At 43.4% G+C, this 18351-nt stretch overlaps 1 non-coding gene across 1 annotated transcript; it reads left to right on the top strand.

The window, feature by feature from the left end:
• The first annotated feature begins 852 nt into the window (after positions 1-852).
• Positions 853-926, top strand: TRNAT-AGU (transfer RNA threonine (anticodon AGU)). The gene has a single exon. It is a non-coding gene; the product is annotated as a tRNA-Thr (tRNA).
• The last annotated feature ends 17425 nt before the right edge of the window (positions 927-18351 follow it).

Below are 18351 nucleotides of genomic sequence, written 5' to 3'. Positions count from 1 at the left end.
CTGTAATACCCAATTTTAACCAGCCTGTCTAAAGTGGTATTACAAAACCAAATGGCTCTAGACATGTTATGGGCATCACAAGGAGGGGTTTGTTCCATAATCAATGAAAGCTGTTGTTCCTATATAGACCAAAGTGGCAGAATCTAAACAGCTCTGGAGGAAATTTGGAAACAAACTAAGATATTTCATGAAATGGCCACAGGTGACACCTCCTGGGGTTTTGAAGAAATATGGAAAAAGTTAACTTCATTGCTACCCAATCTCTCCTGGTTGAGGCAACTGGTTGCAGTAATATTGATGTTAATTATTTTAATATTGATTACTTGTGGTATGATACAATGTTCCCTCTGGTATTGTAAATGGTCTATGATTGGAAAAGGAATGAAATTAAGCACCAAGTAGAAATAGGAAATTATTTCAGAAAGAATTTTGATGGTAATGGTAATATATAAAATGTTGCAAAAGAATTTGCAAAAGGACAGGAAAAGGGGGGAATTTGAAACAAGGGGGCACAAAATCACAAAATGGAATATAGGAGGGACCTTAAAGCTCATCCTCTTCCAACTCCCTGCCACGGGCAGGGACACCTTCCACTAGACCAGATTGCTCCAAGCCCCGTCCAACCTGGCCTTGGGGCTGGCAGGGCGGAGCAGAGGCTGTTCCTTTCCCGGCTATTCCCGGCGGCAGCTCCACCCCTGCTCACCCTCGGCAGGAGCTGGGGCCGCCGGCGGGCTCTGCCAGCCTGCGAGGGTCGTTAGGCAGCGCTGCTGGAGGAACACCAAGAAAGCAGCGGGATCCGCGTAGTCGCCGCACCGATGCAGTATGGCCTTGTAGACGGAGGAGGGGGTTGTCGGCGCCGTGGCTTAGTTGGTTAAAGCGCCTGTCTAGTAAACAGGAGATCCTGGGTTCGAATCCCAGCGGTGCCTGTGTGGGGATAGTATTTGTGTTTTATTGCGCGGGGCTGCGGCTCCATGGCCATTAGGGGCAAAAAAGCCCATTACACAGATGAAAATCCGGGCAGCGCTTTGCAGCCCCACCCACGGCTCAGTGTTCAGACAGACAGAAAAATCCTCTTTTCATTTTTATCTTCCTTCTCCTCTCCAGATCTTCAATAGCCTCTCAGTTAGGTGTCGTGGTTTAAACCCAGTCAGGCAACTTGTTCACTCACTCCCAGTGAGTGGTGCCGGGCTGACAATCGAGGCCCACCCCCCCCCACCGGGGCTCTCCCCTTCCCCGCTCCCAGAGGAACAGGGAGGAGGATCGAAAGGGTGCAACTCCTACGGGTTGAGACAAGGACAGTCCAGAAACCAATGTACAACACAAATCACCACCGCTACTACCAACTACAACAATGATAAGGGAAAATAACAAGGGAAGAGAATACGATACCACCGGCCAAGAAACGAGTCCCACCCGGAAGCCCATGTCCTTCCGGGTAACTCCCAGTTACCCCCCACCCCGGGCATGACGTGCTGTGGTATGGAATACCTCTTTGGCTAGCCCGGGTCAGGCGCCCCATCTCTGCTTCCTCCTGGCTTCCTGTCCTCCCTGGCAGAGCATGAGCCTCACAAAGTCCTTGGTCAGGGTAAACATCACTTAGCAACAACCGAAAACATCAGTTTCACCAACACTGTTCCCAGGCTGGAAGTCAAAACACAGCACTGCACCAGCTAGCACAAAGGAAAAACATGACTGCTACTGCTGAACCCAGGACAGTTAGGTCAGTGAATCTATTTTTTAAACCTTCTTACAGTCTGAGCATATGCTGGCCAGGGGTCTGATACTGAGGTGTTTATCACCTATCGGGACCCAGACCTACCTGTCACCTCCTCTCACATGTGTCACATAAAACCTGGCTTTCCCAAGTAGAAGTGGTAATTAACACTCTGTGCTGTCCTCCATGCGATTAGTGACACAGCTGAGGGTGGAAGGTTTTCGTTGACATCTTGAAAAATCAAAGGCTAAATTCTGCTTGTGAATTAGGTTCAGGGAAATTATTCCAAATTTGTGTTACTGTAAACAGCAGAAACCAAAGAACCTTTCATCAGATCTAAAAACAAAAAGCTTAAAAGCCATGAATACAAGTCTCAGCCTTAGCAGCCAGATCCTCAGGCATTTTCTGGGGCTCACACAGCAGGGATGGAAGCAAATGGAAACACAGACATTTGGAGGGTCAGATTTTCAGGACTCAGATATGCAGCCAAATCACAGTTGTCAGTAGCCCCAAAAGCAACATGTAAGTCTTAATGTCTGGGATGAACATCTTGAATTATGACATTTACCTGCAGGAATCTTTCTTTGAGTAGTATTAAATGCAAAAAGGCAACATTTGCATGTTTGCATGTTTATTTTTAATGTGAGCTGAATAAGATTCCTTCTTCTGCTCCTCACCCAAATGTTACACCATCACGTTGATAACCGGTGAAGTAAAGCAGTGGTACTCTGTAAATCATCATATCACCAGCTGCTCTACAATACAGCCAGTGGTGCTTGTAGACCCCTTGCCCTTGCCTTGTATTTGATAATGCACATCTCATCAAGTGTGGTCGGTTTAATTCCCAGCAAGCGAGAGCACGACTGGTCAGACTGACCTTATGCATCGGGAGACCTGCTCTTTGCTCCTCAGCTGCTCTTTGGCTCAGGACACGCTGCTCTTTACTTTGATCTCTTGCCATCTGCAAAATTGCAATCACGCTTACTGATCTCACAGGATTGCTGGGAGAGTTAATTAATGTTGTATGAAGCACTTTGAGCTTTTGGATAAAATCAGTATGATTAAAGCCATGGTTTTATTTTTTTTCTCTGTAAGCTCAGTCTTTCTGCAGTTAGGTCATGCTGGTACCAAGCCTCTTCAATAGTGCTGGCTGCATGCAGAGAGTTCTGGTCAATGGCTCAATGTCCAACTGGAGACCAGTAACGAGTGGTGTCCCTCAGGGATCGGTGTTGGGACCGGTCTTGTTCAACATCTTTGTTGGTGACATGGACAATGGGACAGTTTTGTACAAGCTGTGACTCCTGAGTCTATGCCCTTTAATTCATATAAATATCGCTAAAAGGCAGCAAATTTTCATGACAAAGTTGGTAGTGTAATTTCTCAAAACCATTACTTGAGTGATGAAATCCTGTCAGGGTTCTTGTATACTTAACAACTAGAAGTGTCCTTTCACAAGAAAAAAAAAAGAGTTCTGGGAACTCACTAGAATTCAGGATCCAGTAACAAGTCATGTCCCTCAGTGATTGGTATTGGGACCAGTCTTGTTCAATATATTTGTCAGTGACATGATGTCCTGGGTTCAGCAGTAGCAGTCATTTTTCTCCTTCATAGTAGCTGGTGCAACGCTGTGTTTTTGACTTTCAGCCTGGGAACAGCACTGATAACAGCGCTGATAACACCGATGTTTTTAGTTCCTGCTTAGTAAAGTTTAGACTGACCAAGGACTTTCTGAGTCTCATGCTCTGCCAGGGAGGAGGGGAAGCCAGGAGGAAGCAGAGAAAAGACACCTGACCCAAACTAGCCAAAGAGGTATTCCATACCACAGCATGTCATGCCCAGTATATAAACTGGGGGAGTTACCCGGAAGGGCTAGATTGTTGCTCGGGTCGGGCTGGGTATCGGTCAGCAGGTGGTGAGCGGTTGTATTCTCTTCCCTTGTTATTCCCCTTATCACTTTTATTATTGGTGGTAGCAGTAGTGGTTTTGTGTTCTACCTTAGTTACTGGACTGTTCTTATCTCAACCCATGTGAGTCACATTCCTTCGATTCTCCTCTCCATCCCTCTGGGAGCAGGGGGAGGATGGGGGGGGAGGGACACTGAGCGAGTGGCTGCATGGTTCTGGGTTGCCAGCTAGCCTTAAACCACGACAGTTCTTTGTGGCACCCAACATGGGGCACAAGGGGTTAGGATTATGACAGATCTGACCAGAGTGTGTCTAATTGTATTTGTGATAAGCATTCATTGTTTTGGATTAATAGTCATTTGTCACAATGCTGATTTATTGGCTCTCAAACTTGTTCCTTTTGATCTCGGATTTTCAGCATGTCCTACCTTACTTACAGCCAGTATTTGCTGTTTTAGTGTTTATCGGCTGGGGGGCCTGGACTGAGGTTCTTCTTTCACTGTACTTCATGGTAATGACTTGTAATACAATAGACTCATTGATCATGAAACTGATGTGGCTTGCGTTCCCAGTATGGTCATCACCTCTATACTTTGGGAGATATACAATAGAAGTGTTTAGCAATTACACATTTTTTCCCCTCCTCGGGTGGTCAACCTATGAAGGTGACATTCCCTTACCTTCCCAGCCCCCCCACCAGACTATTTACAGCATCATTTGTGAGTTCTGAAGGTTTTTAATGGAGTTTGGGTACTCTCAAGACCTTCCTGCTGATTGTGATGGGGATCAGCATTCTGGCACACATACAGTGTGTGTTTGTTTGATCCCGAAAGTTAAGCAGAGTCGGGTTTGGGCCTTTTCTAGGGTGAGATGACAATATAGGAGGACCAAGAGATTTTCCCTGAGGCTAGACAGTCATGAGTGGCAGGGTGTGTGGGATAGTATCGGCAAGTATCTAGGCAAATGGGCCCCTCCAGTGCTTTGGAACTTCACCACTGAACAAGTGCAAAAACCAGAAAAATGAGTAAAACACTTAAATGAGTTATGTTCTCATCCTGGTCATACCAGAGAGGGTCAAATCATGGCAACATGCTGGGGCTTGGCCTATGCTTACAGGGCCTTGTTCAACACTATCCAGAACCTTAAAAGGGGAAAAAATGTCTCTGGATCTGATGGCAAAGCAACCGAGAATGCAGCTACTCAAACTCCAAATAGAGCAACTACACCAACCTGAGCGCCAAGTACAGCAGCTACTCAAACTCCAATCGCTACAGACAGTGCAGCTACTCCAGCTCCAGCATAGCAACTACACCAGCCCCAGTGGCAAGTACAGCAGCTACTCAAACTCTGACTACAACAGACAATGCAACTAATCCAATTCCAAGCACAGCAACTACACCAAACCCAGGAACAAGTACAGCAGCTACCCAAACCCTGACAACAGATACTGCAGCCACTTCAAGCACAGTGATAATCACCACAGCTAAACTAGAGGACCGATTCGTGCCAATATCGGTTGCCCCTGTAAGCAAGGGGAAAAGCAAAAGAAGAGGCAAGAAAGATGAAGCAAGATGAAGAAACAATACGCTTACTACACAGGACAGCATCTGGCCAGGAGTTATTATTACGTGAATCAGAGGAAGAAGAAGGAGAAGAGATGACTTCTCGACCCCGGACCTCAACCGAGCTACGGAATATGCAAAAAGGTTTTACCCATCAACCAGGGGAGCACATCATCACGTGTTTGCTCAGATGCTGGGACAATGGGGCCAGCGGTCACGAACTAGAAGGTAGGGAAGCTAAGCAGCTGGGATCACTTGCCAGGGAAGGGGGAATTGACAAAGCGATTGCAAAAGAGAAATGAGCCCTCAGCCTTTGGAGATGTCTCTTGGCAGCTGTGAAGGAAAGGTTTCCCTAAAAGGATGATGTTATGTGTCGCTCAACCAAGTGGACCATGCTAGAAAAAGGCATCCAGTCTCTGAGGGAATCAGCCATCGTAGAGATGATCCATCACAGGCTGGATGCTGGGAATGCACCCATAGATCCAGATGAAGTTGAATGTACACAACTCGTGTGGAAATTTACATGGAATTCGCTGTCATCATATGCCCATTCATTGGCAACAATAACCTTGAATAAGATAGTACCACCAACAGTGGATGAAATGATTCATCAACTCTGAGAGTTCAATGACAGTTTCACCCTTTCCATCATTTCAGCTGTGGAAAAACTGTCCCACGACCTCAGACAATTGAGAGACGATCTATCTATCTGATCTATCCAGCTCCCCATGTGTACCAAGACACCATCTCAGCTATTAACAAAAGGAGCCCTACTGCTCAAGAGAGAAGATATAGGAGGTATATGCCATGGGCCACCCTATGGTTTTACCTGTGGCATCATGGAGAAGACATGAGAAAGTGGGATGGAAAACCTACCTCAGCTCTGGAGGAATGGGTGCGTGATTTGAAGAGGAGAACAAAAGTCAAGGACGATCATCCCATGAAAGCTGCGACTTCAGTCTCTGATGAGCAGGTTCCCAGAGGGAGTGGAAGAGCTGATTTTACTCCAGCTCCTGTGATAAAGACTAATCCCTGTCTACAAGACGTAAGTGACTAATGTGATCACTATTAGAGAGGCCCTGCCTCCAGCCATGTGGAGGTAAGGGACAATCTGATTTACTGGACTGTGGATCAGATGGCCTGGCACATCAGTCCCACAGAAACATAATGCTCTTGCAGATACCGGTGCACAGTGTACCCTGATGCCATTAAGCTGTCAAGGGGTGGAACCCATTTATATTTCTGGATTAACAGGAGGATCCCAAGAGTTGACTGTACTGGAGGTTGAAATCAGCCTGCCTGGGAAGAAGTGGCAAAAGCACCCATTTTGACTGGTGTGTAAGGTTTGCATATTGAATTAAAAAAAAGAAAGATTTTTACTTCTTGACTCTAACCAGCTGCAAAAATATACAGGTGTCTGTGTCCTGCAGTTCTCTGACTACTCAGAAAAGGAAACTATTTGGTGAATAGTTAACTTGGGGTGCTTGGTCAAAATGAGTGTAATGTCTTGGTTGCCATGGCCAAAATCTGTCCCTGTTCTAAAACCTAATGCTTCTCTAATATTGTTTCCCATTAGGTCAATTGCCATTTCTTCTGGTGGTTTCTCTGGCTGCAGTCTGTGGAAACAGAACCTGGAAGATTAGGGAAGAATTAATGAATTAGTAGTTGCAAACACAATTTTGAAATGGTTAGACCCCAAGGCTGCTATGAGTTAGCATGTTTCTTAAAAAGGTGTTAGTAAGACCTATAACACTGTACTTTAGATTCATTGGTCCAAATTTGGTGTTACGTGACTAGAAAAAAGAGAAGGATTAAGTTACGTCTTTTGAGAACATCTTGTTGAATCTCTGACTTAATAATTTCCAAATGCTTTAACATAAATTGATTATGCAGCTACTGCTGGTTTCCATATTTCATCAACTCTGAATGCAGAGCCATCAGGAAAGCATAAAAATCGATTTTGGGCTTTAGGCCTGCCTGACACTGATCATAGCAAATGTGGGTGCAGAGTTCTCGTTTGGTACTGTACAATCTGAAACTGATCCAGACCTCTGCTCTGTGTCTGTTCTTCCCTGTGAAGAACTTCAGGAAGAATATTCAGTAATGACCACTGGAGTGAAAATTGCCACTAAGGAAGAGAGCATACTTTGTTCAGTAAATACAAATATTTATGATACAAAGTTATATTTTGGTAATATTAAAAACATGAATGCTTGCACATCAAGATTTATATATGTTTTTTGCATTAACTTCTTGTTCCCTGAAGTCTGGACATTACAGAGCTTTGAAGAAATTCTAGCAAGCCCTTTTGTGCTGAAATGCATGAAGTAAATTGCCTACAAATATGGCTAGACCTGTGCTGAGCTAAATGTGAGCACTGCAGTGAGTAATTGTAGTTGTTTCCAACTGGGATTACTGTACTTTCAGTAAATCTGTGGACACAGGATGAAAAATTTAAAATTGCTTGGCAGATAAATATTTGCTAGTGTGCCTTGCTTTTGAGAAACAGGAAACCTTTGTGATTCATACCTCTGTGTCACTGCAGTCAATGGGCACTGCTTTTCCATCAAGTCCAGAGAATGTAGGATGGAGAACAAATTAACTGATTGGAATACAAAAGTTCTTTGCAAGAGGGAGACCAAAAGAATTGAATCTGTGATTGCTACACCTGTGGCTGTGGAAATGGATCAATGCCATATTGGCTAATGAAGCAATGGTATTAAATATTATCTCTTTGGATCACTATTTTTTTTCAAGCTAGTGCAGCGCCATTTTTATGGACTTAAGTACCACTATTTTTTGTGTAGTTAGAGCAGAAGAGCATTGCATAACTAAGACTAAAAATAATCATTGTGATTACTGTCACTTATGAAAATTGACAAGCTACTGTAGCAGAATACTGTTTTAAAATGCACAGGTTTTCAAAGTTGCATGAAAATTACATGTGAGCTGCCATATTTTAGTACTCAACAACATGAATGCATAAAATTATTTTTGTTCATTTGTTCGAAGATGGTCTGTGAATAATGATAGGTTCATAAAAGCTAGTTGCACTGAACTCCCAAAGCAACTGGTTGGTTGAGTTGCTAACTGAAAAATCAACACAACCTGTCTATAAATGATTCTCACAAAGTGAATACAAATTTAAGTATAAATAAATACCTACTATTTCATTCAGATAAGCTTTAAAACTGGTTTAATCTTCACAGCACCTCCCAAGACATGGATAAACCAAATAATATGCTGATGTGGGAAAAAGTGCCATAATGAAGGATATTTGCACACTGATAACTGTAAATTTATATACCAACCTGGGTATCATGGGAATTTCTGAGGTATATATATTGTATTAACCTAAACTCCTCTCAAATCTGTACAAGATCAAAGTACTTTTCTGTTAGCTACATTTAATTTAGAATTTGTGACCCTGCTGGTTCTGTCTACCAGACTGACTGCTTTCTGTTTAAGACAATTCATAAATGTGTAATATATAAACAAACTCATGTATATGTTGGTTTTATTGTTGCCTGTTGCTGTAGATTCCCCCCACCCCCTCACCTCAGTACCTTTGGAACATCTTTTTACTTTTGAGATTTCCCAGACCAAGAACTCTGTATAGTAATTATTTATTTAGGTTTTCCTAATAATAGGAATTATTATAGGATTTCCTATAATTCTGATTTTAAGTAGGTACCATTTTGTATCATTCCTGCTCATCTGCCTGCTGCTCCAGATACTGATGGATATTCGCTTAAGTTATTCTGTTGTAACTTTTTTCCATTTTATTACCTTATTTCTGTTAAAATAATATTTTTCATTAATTTAGTTGGCCTCTCTGTCTGGCACCTTCATCTCCCACTCTATTAAGGGAATAACTGGAAAGTTTTGACAGCCATGTAGCTATCAGGGAAAGGACATCTCAGGGCAATAGTGCATGCAACCATGCTCCCTTGCCCTCAAGGATAAATAAACAACTGTCAGATCAGGGGGGTGCCATTGATCCCATGTGAGAGTTTGATGCATATGGAAGTTATCTCAGATGACTCTACCTTCAGAAAAAGGGAAATGTGAGGGCAGGAATTTTCTCTCATTTTCCTTTACTTTTTTTAATTTTTATTTTATTTTTTCTCTCCAGGCACACTTGCAGACAGTGTGTGTCTGAATCCACAGAGCTGCTGTCTTGTTCATTCCCCTACTTTCTTACTATGTGGTTCTTACACAGTTGTTGCTGTGATTTTTCCCTTCACATTTTTCAGCCCATTTCCTACAGGCTCTCCTTTTATTTCCATGCTTTGGTCGAACACACAACAGCATCCACAGCATTGCTGCACAGGCTAAGCCACAGTTAAAGGCCATATTGGATTACAGGGTTTTCTCTGCAAAAGAAAATCTGACTTTTCATGGTTTTAAGCTCCACTGAAGGTTACAGCAGCTTTGATTCTTCTGCAAATCTCTGACAATAGTTTTGCTGCATGGTTTATGCTTATCTTGCTGAATGTCATGGTCTGGCTAATTTATATCAGTCTTAAGTCTTTGAACAAGTTTCCCAGTCATAAGTATGGGTGTAAGACAGCTCTAAAAATTATTAGTGTTCACAGCCAATGGGTAATGTTACACCAGGGAGCACTTTTGAGGCTGGCAGTGGGAACACTACAGCGTAGCGTGACAGGGAAGCAGCTCTGCAGCCTCTCCATCTGTGCTGCAGTTGTTTCCAGCCCTTCTCCACACTGATTTGGAGAAAACTCCAGGAACTCACCAACAAAGTTTTAAGTTGACAAGCAGGTATTCTTTATTGCGGCGCTGAGAGACACGGGGGATAGCTCCTCCAAGCCTGTTTCTACCAGGTATCAACCAGGCTGTGATTATATTTTCCTTAAACATACATATTCATTAGATTACATACATTACATCATACTTCTTAGACAATGCCTCCTGTATGCATACAAAAATGTGGTAGTGGGCTTTTGGACCCCCGGTGGTTATTTCTTCATCACTTTGTTTTAGGATCATTGTTATATGAGTAACCACCAGGTGGTTCTGGCAAAGCTTATCTTAGTAATTTTCATTTTCTCTATAGTTGCTAGCAAAGCCCAAGGTTCTTGAGGTCACTTATTTACAACCCTATTCTTCAATCAACCCCACTCTTCAACACAGTACAAAAACCAGTCACTGAACTCGTTTGAAGGTCTCTGTCCAGCACTAATTCAGCACTAATTATGTTTTGCTTTTCCATGCATGCTCAATTTTAGATTGATTTGATGCCTGATAGTATGCAACACCTTATTTAATTGCTATTATTTTTGGGGTGTGTTTTGGCTTGTTGCTTGCTTTTTCTTTCTTTTTTTCTTTTTGAAAAGCAACATGGAATTGGAGGCTGGAAGCACATTGCTGAGCAACCTCATGTGGCTATTTTCATCTTCTGTGATAACAATATGCATACTGAGCAAAGAAAATATTTGTTCTCTCCCTAGGAGATAGTTTTTATGTACATTCACTGTGTTCGTCCTATAGCAATTTAGAGATGCTTTCATGTTTCTAATTACAATCTCTTTGATCTCTTCCTTAAATTCTAAAATAAGTCTTTATTAATTCATGCAGCTAGTGTATGTTTGGCTAAAAATTTTGATTCTTGATAGTTTGTTTCATTTTCTTCTGTAGAAAAGAAGCAATAAAGACAACTTCAGGCCTTACTGAGCCCATTATTTGCCTGAATTTCTGTATGCGAAGGGGAATCTGAAAACACATTTGTACACCTGACACATGATTCAGCCTTATTTTGGTATTGTTCTTCTATCATTTACAAGCAGAAGAAACTCACTTCTCAGTTACTTTAGCCCTCATTTACTGAGGATTGTGTATGTCAAGGAGAACAATAAATCCTTTAATGACTCCAGTTACCTGAGAGAGTAAGCCCCTAACATAACCAAAGCATGAAAGGATTTATCATAAACTAAATTAAATCATCCAAACTCATCTCCTTGATAGATGTAAAGGAACAGGCAGAAGAAAGAAATCAATTTAACATGTTAGTAGATCAGGGAACTTGCTGTTGTCTTGCAGTGCTTTTCTAGTATGTAGATAATAAAACCCAGATCACCACAGTTTAAATCAATCCAAACACAGTTATTAAATGATAAAGTCACGGGGGAGGTACATGTGGTGTTGAAATAGCCTTTTACTGTAGAGTCACAAGTGGAATGAATTCGTAGGAACTTGTATCTGTGTAAGATGCATAGGTAAGTGCAGCATAGGTACACAGAGTTTCTGGGAAGGTGCTCAAAGGATCCCAGGACCTGGAGCTGGGGAGTGTGCTGCAGGCAGCAATAGGTGTCAGCAGGGGATAGGTGAGAGCCTCGTGAAACAACCAACATAATTATTGGCTTGATACAGTGCCAATGTTAAAACTGAATCAGGCTGAAAATATTTAAAGGTAAAAAGGAGAAATAAAGAGGTGCTGGTCCTGGCCTGGCTGTGTCCCTTTCAGGTGACCAGGTGACTTGCTGTCCAGTGGAGCTTACTGACAGAGTACAGCTTAACAATTTTGATAAGAAGCCCTGATAAATTTCCTCAAATATTTTCTGTGAGGATTAGAAATTAAGTCTAATAATCTTCTCTTAATTATGCTACATGTTTCAAAACTCTGATCTCAATAACACTGTTACATAAAACAAGACCTAATTTACTTAATGGAGCAGGTTATGTAAACCTTCAGTTTTGTTAAGAGAGCTAAGATACAAGTATAAAAAAAATAATTAAAATGCAATTAATGCTGCCTTGATCGTAGATACAAAGACAACTGAACCCTTTCAAAAGAGAATGGTTTTATTTTATTTTTCAAGCAATTACACTAATGTAATTGCTACTCAGTCTGCTCTGCTTGATACAAAACCAGTATTTCATTGAACATTCAGAGTGTTGCAGAGGAATATCACCACAGCTTTGCACTCTCTTTGGAAAAATGCCTATTATTGGTGATCTTATTATAGTATTCTTCCATCAAGCAATTTGGATTTGCTTTCCTATAATACAAGGTTACTTATATTTATTCCCATCGTATTTCATAAAAGGAATGTAAATTACAGCTGAGTTTTTTTCCAGACTTTTGTAGAATACATGAATAACAAATTCCTAAAGAAGAGTACAGAAAATAGTTCATTGTGAAGTTTAGTGGTCTGTAACGATAAAGACAGGAATAATGTTAAACAGAATTTCAATCCCACTACACCTTTCAGGGAGAGTGTAGTTGTCACTAACTGTAAACTTTATTAAAACCAGCCAGATAGTGTTGTGTGCTGGTGCAATATGAGCCCTTGTAAAAGTAAAAATAGTGGTAAACTATGTAAGGTTGAGACAAATAATGCCTCATACTGTACCTCATGTTTTCTAACCACCTTTAATGCCAGGTTTCAAAAGAGAACAGTGGTGATTAAAATATATGGAATCACAGACTTGCTTATCTGTATGTGCTACCTTTGCACTGAAATCCATTTATGGTGAAAAAGAGAGAAATGTGTAGAAAGAACTTGTGGAACAGGTAAAATGATAGTCTTAAAGAAATCTCAACTGAATTAATCTGAAGAAAGAGATGCTTATAAAAGAAGCGTAAGCTTTTATGAGTTAGAAAAACTAGATAAAGAGGGAACTGATGTGGAAAATGTAATAAAATTATATGTAGTCAGAGATTACTCACAGGGACAGGATAATGTTACAAGTTATTTTAATATTTTTAGTACTAATACTGATGAAATCCACACTCTTTGTAAACACTGCTGTATCATTTTATGTCTTCATCTTCTTACTGCATATTAAAAAAAAAGAAACTTCTAATATCTTTTGATTACACACAGTAAAACTTTATCAGAGCTTTGTTTTGGTGGTGTTACATGACTTTTTTGTGATCCAATTCTGGCTAAAGTATTAAAATGAAATAATGTGCCTATAGCTCCAGCATATGCAATGTATAACTTCTACTAATGAAATTTCCTAGAGCCATCAATTGGGACTCAGAATTTTAAGTTAGTCTTACATGGACACCGAAGTGTAAGAAAAATTCTACGTTTTAGAGGGTTTTATTTTAACAAGTTAGTGGCATGGATAGAACCTGCTAAAACAGATGTGTGTCGCTTTGTTTTCAGTCCTATCTAGTCTGTTTCAGTGAGCTGCAAGGATATTATTTAATGAAAATGAGAGATGCACTTTACTCATAATTGTCATAAAAAGGGTTAATGTGGAATGTAGAGATGACTAGATACATTATGACAATAATAGATCACTGAGGAAAAACTCTTTTCTGACATGTTCCATTATTGCTGTTACAGACCTGTAATTTGAAGATTACTGCACAAAACCCCAGACAAAATAATTTTACAGTCATGGGCCCATTAAAGGTTTCAGAATTGTCTGGTTAGATTAGGAAGAATTTAGTTGTGGATAAATGTGTGTGACTTATTGGGCTACTTAAAAAGGGCACAGACAAATGCACTTGTGAAGCGGGCTGCATCTGCACAACAGCCAGGTCTCCTCTGTGCTGTGTGCGGGCCCTTCGCACTGATGGGTGAACTTTGTATTGATCCAGTTATGATTTCTGCATCTTTAGCATAGTAGAAGTATTTATTTTAACATGCAGTTCTCTCATCCCAAGTAGACAGAACATGATACTATTGATCGTCAGGCCAATCATCCACTAAGCATCCATTAAGATCCAGAGTGATAGACAAATGTGAATTACAATTATAATTATACCGAAGGGCTGCTAGGATAAGTCACAAGTCTAGCTCAGCAAGGATAAGGATCCCCTGAACCCCCAAGATACTACTGTAGCCACAATTTTGTTGAAATAAAAAGGCCTGAAGCAGTATCTCAGTATGCCGAGAGATGTCTTTTGGTGAACTGTGACGCGTCCAGGCAGTAAATAAAGCCCCTAGCCCTCTGTTTCACTGCTCTGCTGCCTATAAGAGAACGGATTAGCGCTAAAAGACAAGGAGCACAACATAAAATACATAAAAACCCAATACCTATTACCACTAATAATACAACAGCTTTTCGTAGCCAGTCCCAACCCTACGTCCATCCCTGAAAGTGGTTCCACCTGGTGTTTTCTGCTAGCTGGCTAGTGAGGGTCTTCAACTTTTGTATTTGTGCATGTATTGAACTGGAGTGGTCACTTAAATTCGTGCAACATAACCCGTCAAAGTCTTCACACCCATGCTTATGTACTTGTCCTGGGTTCAGCAGTAGCAGTCATTTTTCTCCTTGGTAGCTGGGGCAGTGCTGTGTTTTGACTTTGGCCTGGGAACAGAGCTGATAACAATGATGTTTTGGTTTGGCCAAGGACTTTGTGAGCCTCATGCTCTGCCAAGGAGGAGGGGAAGCTGGGAGGAAGCAGAGACAGGACACCTGACCCAAAATGACCAAAGTATTCCATACCACAGCACGTCATGCCCAAGAGGTAACTGAGAGTTACCCGGAAGGGCTAGGACTGCAGGGTGGGACGAGGTATCAGTCGGTGGGGGGGGGAAGAGTTATCTGTTACCTGGTGCTGAGGTGTTGTATACTCTTCCCTTGTTATTCCCTTTATCATTATTATTATTGGTGGTAGCAGTAGTGATTTGTGTTATACCTTAGTTACTAAACTGTTCTTATCTCAACCCGTGGGAGTTGCATTCTTTTCGATTCTCCTCTCCATCCCTCCGGGAGTAGGGGGAAGGAAAGAAAGAGGGAAGAAAGGGAGGGAGCTAGTGAACAAGCTGTCTGGCTGGGTTTAATCCACGCCAGTTCTTTTTTTGGCGCCCAACATGGGGCACAAGGGGTTGAGATAACAACAGATCTGACTCAATTAATAGTCACTCGTCACAATGCTGATTTATTGTCTCTCAGAGTTGTTCCTCTTGATCTCACAGTTTCAGAATCCAGTACATTACTTAGAGCCGGTATTTGCTGTGTTAGTGTTTATCAAGTGTGGGGCTTGGGCTAAGGTTCTCGTCTCACTGTACTTTATGGCAATGGCTTGTAATACGGGCGGGCTCCAGCAGCAGGGATGGACAGAAGTGGCTGTGGACTTCTACCTGGCTGTCTCACTGCTCTCTGTGGAGACAGTGTTCTCACAGGAGAATGGATAATTGGTACATAAACTCTGAATAATCCTGAAAGATACAGCAAGGCCTTGAGAGGCCCGAGGAAGCGTAAGCAAGCAAGATAAGAAGAAGCTGGAATTCACTGAGTTAATGAGAACTGTGGACTGTTGGCAAGCTTTCGAGGTCAAGTTCTCACACATGTGCTTAACCACTTATATGTTAGTCACTAAGGGTCTTCAAGAAATGTATCCAATCATAATATGCCAAGTCACTGTAAGTGCATGTAAGAGATAGTATATAAGGTGTTAAGGCTTTGTAATAAATTTGGCAATTGCTTGATCACATTGATCATCTCTGCGTTGTCCATGACTCCCACGTCAACATGTGGCACCCAAACAGGGACCCTCCGACTGGTAACTCGACAAAGACGAGTTTGAAGGTCCGACGAAAAGGAGGGGGCGGAGAGCCGGCCGAAATTCAGCGCTGCCCTGGCACTGGGAAGTCAGACATCTGCAAAACTTTGGGAATCTCTCCCTGATCAGGGGAGCAGCAGGGGAAGAGATGGGGCACTCGCTATCCAAAGAGGAACAGGCGGTGGTGAAGCTCCTCCAACACATTCTCTCTAAGAGAGGACTGCCATATGATAGTGCCGCCTTACAGAGGCTGTTAAAGTGATCCCGTGATGGCAAGGTTAGTAAAGGGACCAAAGATCCACAGAAACACTCCACACTTTGGAGATTGGTGTTCAAGACTGTCGTGGTTTAAACCCAGTCAGGTAACTCGTTCACTCACCCCCCCCCCCCTTCTTTCTCTCCCCCTACTCCCGGAGGGACGGAGAGGAGAATCGAAAAGAATGCAACTCCCATGGGTTGAGATAAGAACAGTTTAGTAACTAAGGTATAACACAAATCACTACTGCTACCACCAATAATAATAATGATAAAGGAAATAACAAGGGAAGAGAATACAACACCTCACCACCAGCCGACCGATAATTCGCCCCCCCCAGCCTGACCAAGCACCGACCGATACCTCCTCCAACCCTGCAGTCCCCAGCCCTTCCGGCTCACTCCCAGTTATATCCTGGGCATGACGTGCTGTGGTATGGAATACCTCTTTGGTCAGTTTGGGTCAGGTGTCCTGTCTCTGCTTCCTCCTGGCTTCCCCTCCTCCCTGGCAGAGCATGAGGCTCACAAAGTCCTTGGCCAAACCAAAACATCCTTGTTATCAGCTCTGTTCCCGAGCCGAAAGTCAAAACACTGCACTGCACCAGCTACCAAGAAGGAGAAAAATGACTGCTACTGTTGAACCCAGGACATTATCCACCCCTTATTCCATACCATTCACGTCATGCTCAGATCCCACATTTTCAATATACTCTTATCTTAGTGCATGGACCAGTCCCTATAAAGCTGCTGAGTCCATCTGGTCCATGATGGCAGGCTCCATCTCTTGTAACAGTCAGAGCAGGAGAGACTGTGTGCAGTGTTCACACTCGTGAATAACATGGGCAATAGTGTCCATTGCTAAGTCCACCCCTCGATCATGAGTCCATCTCTATGTTGCATCTCTGCCCTAATGGCCTGAAGTGCCATGGGCCCACCTGGCTTAAAATAATTCACTGTCCCCTTCAGCAGTTTCTGCAGCTTGGTGCTGGGGACTCCATACAGCTGCCTTCCATCTCCGATGCTTCCAAAGCACTGGAGGGGCCCAGTGGACTAGATACTTGCCCATACTGTCCCCCACACCCTGCCACTCATGACTGTCCAGCCTTGGAGAAAACCTCTTGGTCCCCCTATATTGTTGTCTAACCCCAGACAAGCCCCAAACCTGCCTCTGCTTAACTTTTGAGATCAGACAAAATGGTCGTGGGTAGAACACAGCCTGTGTGTGTGCCAACATACTGATCCCCATCGCAATCAGCAGGCAGGTCCCAAGGATACCCAAAGGCCATTCAAAACCTTCAGAACTCTCAGTTGATGCTGCTGTACTTGTCACTGGGGCTGGTGTAGCTGCTGTGCTTGCCGGCTCTCCTACCACCAGCTTCTCTTTTCCTGAGTCCAGCTCTTCCTCCTCTGCCTTGCTGGGAAATGCTGCGTGGTCTCCTGCATCCTCCTGGGGCTCGGCGGGCGGCTTCCGGGGAATGCTCTCGGCAGTCGCAGGGCTGGGCTCGGCCGCGGGGCTCGGCTCTTCCGCGGGGCTCGGCTCCTCCGCCGCCTTCTCCCGCTGCTTGGCAGCCGCCCCCTTCCTCTCCTCGACCGCCCCGACCTCCTCCACCGGCAGCCGTCCCTTCGCGGCCTCCGGCCCCACTCCCGCCGCCTCTTGGTCCCCGGGGCCGCTCTCCTGAGCCGCTTCGGCTGCCGCCGGCTCCCGGGGCCGCTCCCCTTCGGCTCCCCGCAGCCTCACGAAGACGGAGGCGAGGGCGAGGGCCAGGACGGTGAAGAGCAGCTGGACGGCCAGGTACAAGTGCACGGCCACGTCTGTCCCGCCCTGCTACTGGAGGCCACCCGTATTACAAGTCATCGCTATGAAGTACAGTGAGACAAGAACCTTAGCCCAAGCCCCACACTTGATAAACACTAACACAGCAAATACCGGCTCTAAGTAATGTACTGGATTCTGAAACTGTGAGATCGAGAGGAACAACTCTGAGAGCCAATAAATCAGGCATTGTGACGAATGACTATTAATCTGGTCAGATCTGTTGTTATCTCAACCCCTCGTGCCCCACGTTGGGTGCCAAAAGAACTGTTGGGTTTAAACCCAGTCAGGTAACTCATTCACTCACCCCCCCTTCTTTCCCTCCCCCTACTCCGGAGGGACGGAGAGGAGAATCGAAAAGAATGCAACTCCCACAGGTTGAGATAAGAACAGTTTAGTAACTAAGGTGTAACACAAATCACTACTGCTACCACCAATAATAATAATGATAAAGGAAATAACAAGGGAAGAGAATACAACACCTCACTACCAGCCGACCGATAACTCTCCCCCCCCAGCCCGACCAAGCACCGACTGATACATCCTCCAACCCTGCAGCCCCAGCCCTTCCGGCTCACTCCAGTTATATCCGGGGCATGATGTGCTGTGTATGGAAT

Source organism: Pezoporus flaviventris, unplaced genomic scaffold (assembly GCF_033815535.1).
Source record: "Pezoporus flaviventris isolate CSIRO_AGI_PZ_B2104156 unplaced genomic scaffold, CSIRO_AGI_Pfla_v1 ptg000153l, whole genome shotgun sequence".
In the NCBI taxonomy this organism is placed as follows: Eukaryota; Metazoa; Chordata; class Aves; order Psittaciformes; family Psittacidae; genus Pezoporus; species Pezoporus flaviventris.
The sequence above is the reverse complement of the archived record's forward strand: the minus strand, read 5'-3'. Positions and strand labels throughout refer to the sequence as shown.